The sequence below is a fragment of the Pinus tabuliformis genome, chromosome 4_2 (assembly GCF_031772625.1).
Source record: "Pinus tabuliformis cultivar Carrire ecotype Pingquan chromosome 4_2, CPIR1, whole genome shotgun sequence".
NCBI classification, from domain to species: Eukaryota; Viridiplantae; Streptophyta; class Pinopsida; order Pinales; family Pinaceae; genus Pinus; species Pinus tabuliformis.
The window spans coordinates 779,126,129-779,134,384 of record NC_142304.1 but is presented as its reverse complement, the minus strand read 5'-3'; the positions used below and the strand labels follow the sequence as shown (position 1 = coordinate 779,134,384).

Genomic DNA, 8,256 nt, shown 5'->3' with positions numbered 1-8,256 from the left:
TGACATTGGTTTCTATTTCACTTTCCATTTGTCTAGCAAATATTGATTCAATTTCATTTACAATATGACAAGGTTCTCTTCCCTTCCCACGTTTTTTTGTAGATCTTTTCATGTTGCTCTAATTATAGATCCACAGGGTTGTTGCAAATTATCATTCTGTTAAATAGAGAAATGCAATATTATGATAAATGGGAACCTTTTATTTCCACTACTTAGAGATAAGATATCAAGGAAAAAATAAAACATTGCAAAATGTAGAAGTCTCATTATGGGAGTCTTCTAATTATATTTGGATATTACATACATGGAGTTTTGTATAATTTAAGTTATTAAATCTATATAATTTGAGATAGATGGAACATTATAGGGAAAAACCCTCAAGTACATTTTTGTTTTAGGAACAAAATGTACTATTTTATTTTGAAAATAATTAATACAATTTATAGAAAAGTGCTATTATGTAAAAATTCATTTTAAAATTTCATTATATTATCTATTTGATGTTGTCATATAATTTTAAGAATTTAATTTATATAATAAAAATAAATTTTGATTAAAAATAAAATATAGAAATAATATATTGTTGTCCATTAAAATATATGTTTTTCTGGACTTTTCTATTCAATATATTGTTTTCTAAAATTTTCATTATAGAAGGGTTATTCATATGCCTTTCTAATTGAAATTAAGACAACATGAATAAGAAAGAAAGAAAGAAAAATATGTTAACGTCCACGAGGCTAAAGATAGCCTATGGGACATATTGCTTCTTCATCTGGTTGATGTATTCAAATCTTTTTGCTGTGAAGCCTCACAATAAATGCTCCTAGCTTCTCGACAAAGCTCTCGCTAAATAGATTATCTCAAGAGCTAGCTGCCATAATATCTGCATAACTTTCCCTGTTGTCTTTGAAGGCCTCATATTCTAAAATGAATTGCTTTTCTGTTTCCACTTTTCCAGAATAAAAAAAAAAAAAAATACATACTTTTTCCTCCCACACTTCTTTTGGCCTTTTCCAGTGCCTTGTTTCACAACGAAGTTGATGAGAATTAGTCCTTAACTAAGAAATAAGAATTTTAGCTCTCCAAAAAATATTGGCCTCTATGTGCGCTTTTTGTTGATGATTATGAGTGGGATTAAACACTTCAATATAGTACTTTTTCTTCCTCCCTAACTCCTTATCCCAAGTACACTTGTGGAACTTATCCATAACAAAAGCTTTTATCTCTTTACTGTTTATGGGACTCATGTTCAAGAAAATACCCCATTTACTAAACCATTTGTTATGTTGTTGCATCCAAGTCTTCTTTCTTTTGCACAATATGTCATTGAAGACAATCTTAGGCCATTTGCCCTCTTCCATTTGCTCATTTTTTTAAATACCTTATCACTCACACCATAACAATTGCTTCAATAGGAGTAGCCCCTATTTCACATAACAAGATAGCATAAGGAACTGCACTTTTAATTTTGAATTTGTTTGTAATCAAATGCTTCTAAATTATCTCAATTTGTTTCCACTGCATGTCGGATGTACTGCTGGCCCACAATTCACAACCATAGAGAATCACCATAATCACTAGAAACCCAAAAAGAGTTTGAGTGGTTTTCCAGTCCCATAACTCTGCCTCTCTACACCTATTTTGAAAAGCATAAAATGCTTTCCAACCCCCCAAAGTTATTGTCTTTCTACAACCATCCCAACTTAGATTTTGTTGAAGTTAATTCCGAGGTATTTATAATCTACAACTTCTTCTGGAATGTTGCTTCAAAGTAGAACTTATGATAGTTATGTTTTCTATTTTTAGAGAAAACCACTACTTTCGTCTTGTTAATATTGACTTGCATCCTCACCCTTCTACAAAAATGCTCAAGGGATAGTAAGTGCTCTTGCAAACCAAAAGCAGATTTAGCAATGAGAATAAGGTCATATGCATACAAAAGAAGCCTTATAACAAACTTGCCCAAATAGAAACCATCCCCTCCTTGCGAATTTAACCACTCCTCAAGTTTGTCGATATATAGACCAAAAAGGGTAGGAGACAATGGGAAACCTTGTTTGACCCCGATATCGCTTCTAAAACTTTCAGAAATGCCTGCTAAAGTTATAATTTTGACTTTCACCTCTTCATACATCCTATGCACAACTGCTCTCAAATGTTTAGGAACCCCAAGTTCCTCCATTATGTGCCAAAGCGTATCCCTAGGAACCGTGTCAAAAGCTTTTTTGAAATCAACAAAACAACAAAAGACTTCTTCCTTTTTCTCCCAAACTTTTTCAATGATGTGCCTTAAAGTTATACAATGATAAATTGTGGAATCCTTAGGTCTAAAACCTACTTGCCCTTTAGCACGCTTATCTCTTTCTTCTACCCACTTTCTGATTTTATTTTCTAGCATGCTTCCAAATAAATTTGCAAATAAGGGGTTTATCATTATAGTCCTATAATTGGAGGGATTATTGACGTCACCACTTTTAAAAAGAGGTATTGCCAGACTAGTTGTCCAATCTGTGGGGAACCCTGTTGTATGATGTTGTTAAAAAAAATTGTAAAGTGAGGTGCAAGAATCTTTGAGCCCCACATTAGATACTCTAGTTGGAGTTCAACTAAGTCTTTTGTTTTTCTAACACCCAACTTCTTGATACCCATCTCTACCTCTTGTACCATGAAGAGTTCAATATCAGTGTTGACTAAGGGGGGAGGTTCAACCTTGGGATCATGATCATAAAGTTGTCTTGTGTAGTCAAACCAATTAGAAGTTGTAATACTATTTTCAGTTTGAATCTTTCTCTATTGGAGCTCCTTCCAAAATAATTTGGGATTATTTTTCCCGAAGAAGATTAGTTCTTCCCTCCTTTAAACCATGAAATCGACCTTTTTCTTTCTTAATATCTGCTTGTAAGCTTTGAGCTTTATGCTATCCTTGTTTGACTCTTTTCACATTCTCCTTGCCTTTTTGCATTCCTCGTCAAACCAAGCATTAACTGAAAAGCAATTTGTTTCGGACTTCTTAATTTTTGCTTGTTTGCACTCTGCAAGTGCACTTTGAATTAAATTTGTTAATCCGTGACTATGCAGGCCATGAATTGGGATTTTCTCCTTCTCGAAGAGCCTCTCTAGTGTCGTTTTGAAGGTATTACAATTTTCTGGAGTCAAAAGAATTCTACCTTTTGGGAGATTTTGTTGAACACACTGATTTTTTGACTCTAACTACTTCTTTCCAGTCCAAGAGAAACTTAAATAAATTGGCTTGTAATATGATTTTAAGTCCCAAAGTTGATCTCCGATCAAAACTTCCTCCATTTTCTCACACAAACCAAGCGAGCAGATTACATAATCTACTACACTTGCTCCATTGTAAGTATTGCAAGTGCAATTAACAGACTTTGCCCATCTAGTCAAGCCATTACAAATGACTAAATCGAAAGCCCCACATAGAGTAAGCAATTGTTCACCAAAGATATTGCATCACTTGTCCTCTGAAATTCTTTCCCACTGATGATTACTCTCTTCTATAAGCCAAATAGGGTCGATGTCTTCCTTACAATAAAAAATGCTAGTTTTTTCACTAGTCCTAGCATTGAAATCACCCACTATAAGAACTTCACCTACCTAAAAATATGTTGTAATATCTGCTTTTAAAGCTATAGAGGGATCTTTGTGTTCCTAGATTTTTGAAAATGGAATATGAACATTAGGATAACTAACATTTAGCCTTGATGATCCTTTTATAAAGTGGATGAGATGTATTACGTGCTATGTGCCTACACTAGATGAAAGAAAATTTACATTCCATTCTAATGTTAAGCGTGGATGAGGTTTCTCTTTCTTTAGCCAGGTTTCAGGTTTCGAGCAATAACTTTCCCTCAACTTTGCCTTCCAACCCTGTAGATCTATGATGGGTTAGATTGAAATGGCATTATCGGTGTAATTGATTTTGTAGCTCTCCGAGTCATGTAGGATGAAGAAAAACCTGTTGAGCAGATGCAAGTTCTCCACCTTAATCCAAAGAATACTACCCATTACATTACTATCCACTCCCAGACAATGTGTCTATTGCGTTGGAAGAAGTTACGATTCAATCGGTGGCACCAGAGCGGAGTACAGTCAAGTAGTGACGAAAATGTGAGTTTACACCGTCAAAAGAACCAGCTGAAGAAGGCGATGAAGGATTTATATCTTACTGACGAGCCTGGTGTTCATATTTATGTTTCTCTGTTGCAGACATGCATAAACACGAAAGCTCTTGCAGAGGGAAAGAGAATTCACAGCCACATGCTCAAAACCGGGTTTGAGCCGGGCTTGTTTTTGGAAACCAAACTTTTGATAATGTATGTTAAGTGTGGTAGTTTGCAGTATGCACGCGACGTGTTTGACAAAATGCATGAAAGAAACGTAGTGTCCACCAATGCTTTGATAACGGGGTATGCTCAAAATGGAAGAATAGAGATTGCGTGTCAACTGTTTGATGAAATGTCTGAACGGAATGTGGTTTCATGGAATTCCATGATAACCGGATACGTGCAGAATGGTAGCTTGGAAAATGCACGCAAACTCTTTGACGAAATGCCTGAAAGAGATGTTGTTTCATGGAATGCTATGATATCGGGATATGGACAGGATGACAGGGTTAAGGAAGTTTTCGACATGTTCAGCGAAATGCAACGATCTGGTGTGGAGTTGAATGAGTTCACATTCACCAGCGTAATTAGCGCGTGCAGTGGTGTTCAGGATTTGCCATTAGGTCAGCAAGTTCATGGCAAAGTCATCAAGACAGGATTTAATTCAGATGTCTTTGTGGGTAATTCACTTATTACCATGTATGTTAATGGAAAAAGCACAGAGGATGCACAGAAGGTATTTGATACAATCTCCCAGAGAAATGTGGTATCATGGAATGCGATGGTATCTGGCTACGTGCAAAATGAAATGATGGAGGATGCACGCCAAATGTTTGACAAAATGCCTGAACGGAATGTGGTGACGTGGACTACTATTATTGCAGGATATGTTCAAACTGGATGCATAGAGAATGCTCAGGAGCTGTTTGAGAAGATGCCTGAAAGAAATGTCGTGTCATGGACTGCAATGATTGCTGGATATACTCAATATGGGTGCGGTGAGAAAGCCCTGGAACTGTATCTTGAGATGCAAAGGATGGGTACAAAACCGAACCAGGCCACATTCTCAAGTATACTCAGTGCATGTGCTAGCTGTGCAGCTGTCAAGCAGGGAAGCTTGTTCATGTTGGCATTATTAAAACAGGACTACAATCGGATGTCATTTTGTGGAGCTCCCTTGTTGACATGTATGCAAAATGTGGTAACATATATGATGCACTGCACGCATTTCGTAAAATGCCCGAGCGAAATGTGGTTTCATGGAATGCAATGATTACAGGGTATGCTCAACATGGGTATGGAAAGGATGCACTTCATCTATTCGAAGAAATGTTACAGGAAGGCATGAAGCCAAACAGCATAACCTTTGTCGGTGTACTGTCTGCTTGCAGGCATGCTGGACTTTTGGATGAAGGATGGCGATATTTCAGTTCAATGGAAGGAGGTTATTGTGTTGCACCAGGAGCAGAACACTATGCATGTATGGTGGATCTTTTTGGTCGTGCTGGGCGGCTAAATGATGCTGAAGACTTAATAAAAAAAATGCCATCTAAGCCAGATGTTATAGTGTGGGGTGCCTTGCTTGGTGCCTGTAGAATTCATGGAAATATGGAGCTTGGTGAAGTTGCGGCAAAAAAGATTTTGGAGTTGGAACCAAAGCATACTGCAGCCTTTGTGCTTATGTCAAACATTTATGCTGCCACAGGCAGGTGGGCTGATGTTGCAAGGGTGAGAACAATTATGAACGACAGGGGGATCAGGAAAGAGCCAGGATGTAGCTGGATTGAGGTCAATAACAGGAAACATGCATTTCTTGTAGGAGACAGATCACACCCAGAAACAGATGCGATATACGCTGCTTTGGAAAGATTGGGATTGCAGATGAGGGCTGAAGGGTATGTGCCGGACACAAATGCCGTGCTTCATGATGTGGAGGAGGAGCAGAAGGAAAAGTTGCTTTTTTACCACAGCGAGAAGCTAGCCATTGCATTTGGACTTATCAGCACACCTCCTCGAACATCTATACAGATTATCAAAAATCTCCGTGTTTGTGATGACTGTCACACTGTTATCAAGCTTATTTCTAAAATTGCTGTCCGAGAAATTGTTGTGAGAGATATCAACCGCTTCCATCATTTCAAGGATGGCCATTGTTCCTGCTCTGATTATTGGTAATACTGTGGGTAGTGAGATGGAGCCTAAGCTTTTCCATTCCGGTTTCTTTTGCTGGGCAGAGATGGACATTCTCATTCCACAGGATAGCTACATTCATCATTTTCACACAACTAAACTCAGTGAATTGTTTGGCAAGGTCGGCGAGCAAGAGTGCAACTTGGGCTTGTTAACAAATCTGGCGAAAACTTGACAAAAGCTCGGAAAATAGAAAAAAGAAAATAAAGTAAATTTCACCAAAAGGGAAGGTAGAGATTTCCCAAGTTTCAGATACTGTTGAACTTTTGCCGAATTTTTCCTTCGTTTCAATTACTCAACGAGTACTTACAAGGCCATACAATACTTGCGAAGTTTTGGGTGAATATTACTTTGACTGTTGAGTTTTTTGCCGAGTCAACTCAGCTTGTTTTGGTGTCCAGCCAAGTCGACCTGCCAAGTACTTTGCTGACTCAGTGAATCCTGTTTGCATTATGGATAAATTCTGTATAAGGTAGCTTGTCATTCTGCCGCCAAATGCATCTCCAAAGAATGTTGGGTGAGAATGAGTTGTGAGGAGTGCCAAATTATTTACACGGATGGTGCCAAAACACTCACAAGTCAAGGATAGTGCTCTTCTTGTTCGGATTCTTGGCAATGCTTGGTGAATTCAAGAAGATACTACCGTGGCCTTTCTGGTACTGGTTATTCTTAGCATTTTACCACCATTTGATGTTTTAACAAGATTTACAAGGTAAGAGATTATTAACTATAATATTTTCGTGTGTACAGGCTGAAAGCAGCTCATGGATTGTGTGACCTTAAAATTACCTTAAATTTTAAGGTCGTCAAGAAAAGGTGTAATAACAAATTGGTGGAGAGATTAATCGATGGTAAATTACAGCTGTATTATAACATCCTCTTGGCAGTGGTACTGATGTGATCCAGTGGGGTTTGCTGAGCGTTATAAAAAATGTTCAACAGTTTTTATAATATCGAATACAGAGTTGGTCATTTTGTTGTTTTGCATGTGACCGGACACCTTTCAAGACCGACAGCTGCTATAACATAGGTGTTTTGTGCTTTGATGCTGCTGTATCTAAGCTTCTAGCTCTTGCGTATGTCGGGTGTTTCTCTAGCTCCTCGGTCCAATTCTGTTACTCAGTTCGTGGAAGACATCCACTTCTTGTCATTTACTTCTGAAAATTCAAAAAGATCAAATAGCCCGGTCGATAGGACTGATGCTTATCACTGAAAAAACAAACAGTGATCCACACTGTATTGTATCTTCTGATTCTTGGGAGTTAATTTGAATTCTATACATAACAAGCACAAATTCAAGTGAGGTGTTTAAATCTTTTATACTTGTCTGATCAACTACCATGCATAAATATATGTTATCCCCAGATCTATTAAGCACTAGAAGAGAAAAAGATCAGGTTCTCCTTACCTGCGCAAGAGATCATAGCAAGGACCAACTTTCTGCCTGCATATTGAAATAGGTGCTGAGATCCATGGATCAACTCGGATCAGCTCCTCGACGTACCTCCAGAATGCTGGTTCTTTTCTAAGTTATTCTTTCAGTTTCACCTCTGGTACTCGAGAATACGTACCCCTCCATTGCAATGGGATACAGGTCCGTTATTTTTTGAAAAAAATCACATGACCAAATGAGTTGACTTATAAACATTGACATTATACATCTCCCCTGCTGGAGTGTAGAATGCATTTCAGCTCTCTCATTGCAAAGAAAATTTTATCTGAAATGTACATACGGAAGTGGTAATTGATGCAGAAATCTTTTGACAATCAAGAAGATGGTTAGCTCTTTGCTAGACAATTCCCCAAGGACCAAAACACGTCCTGTTACATTTAATCAATAATTAGAGAATGAACAACCTTGTAAAGAAATGGCGAGGGCCGAATCATTGAGTACCAAAATAATGAATGCAAATCTAGTTAGAAGAATAGGAGTAAACTTAAG

General features: G+C 37.6%; 1 pseudogene across 1 annotated transcript; it reads left to right on the top strand.

The window, feature by feature from the left end:
- Positions 1–3,761: 3,761 nt before the first annotated feature.
- Positions 3,762–7,632, top strand: LOC149171965 (putative pentatricopeptide repeat-containing protein At3g13770, mitochondrial pseudogene; annotated as a pseudogene). The gene is made up of 2 exons (XR_016259033.1): positions 3,762–6,970; positions 7,065–7,632. The product of XR_016259033.1 is annotated as a putative pentatricopeptide repeat-containing protein At3g13770, mitochondrial pseudogene (transcript).
- Positions 7,633–8,256: the final 624 nt, after the last annotated feature.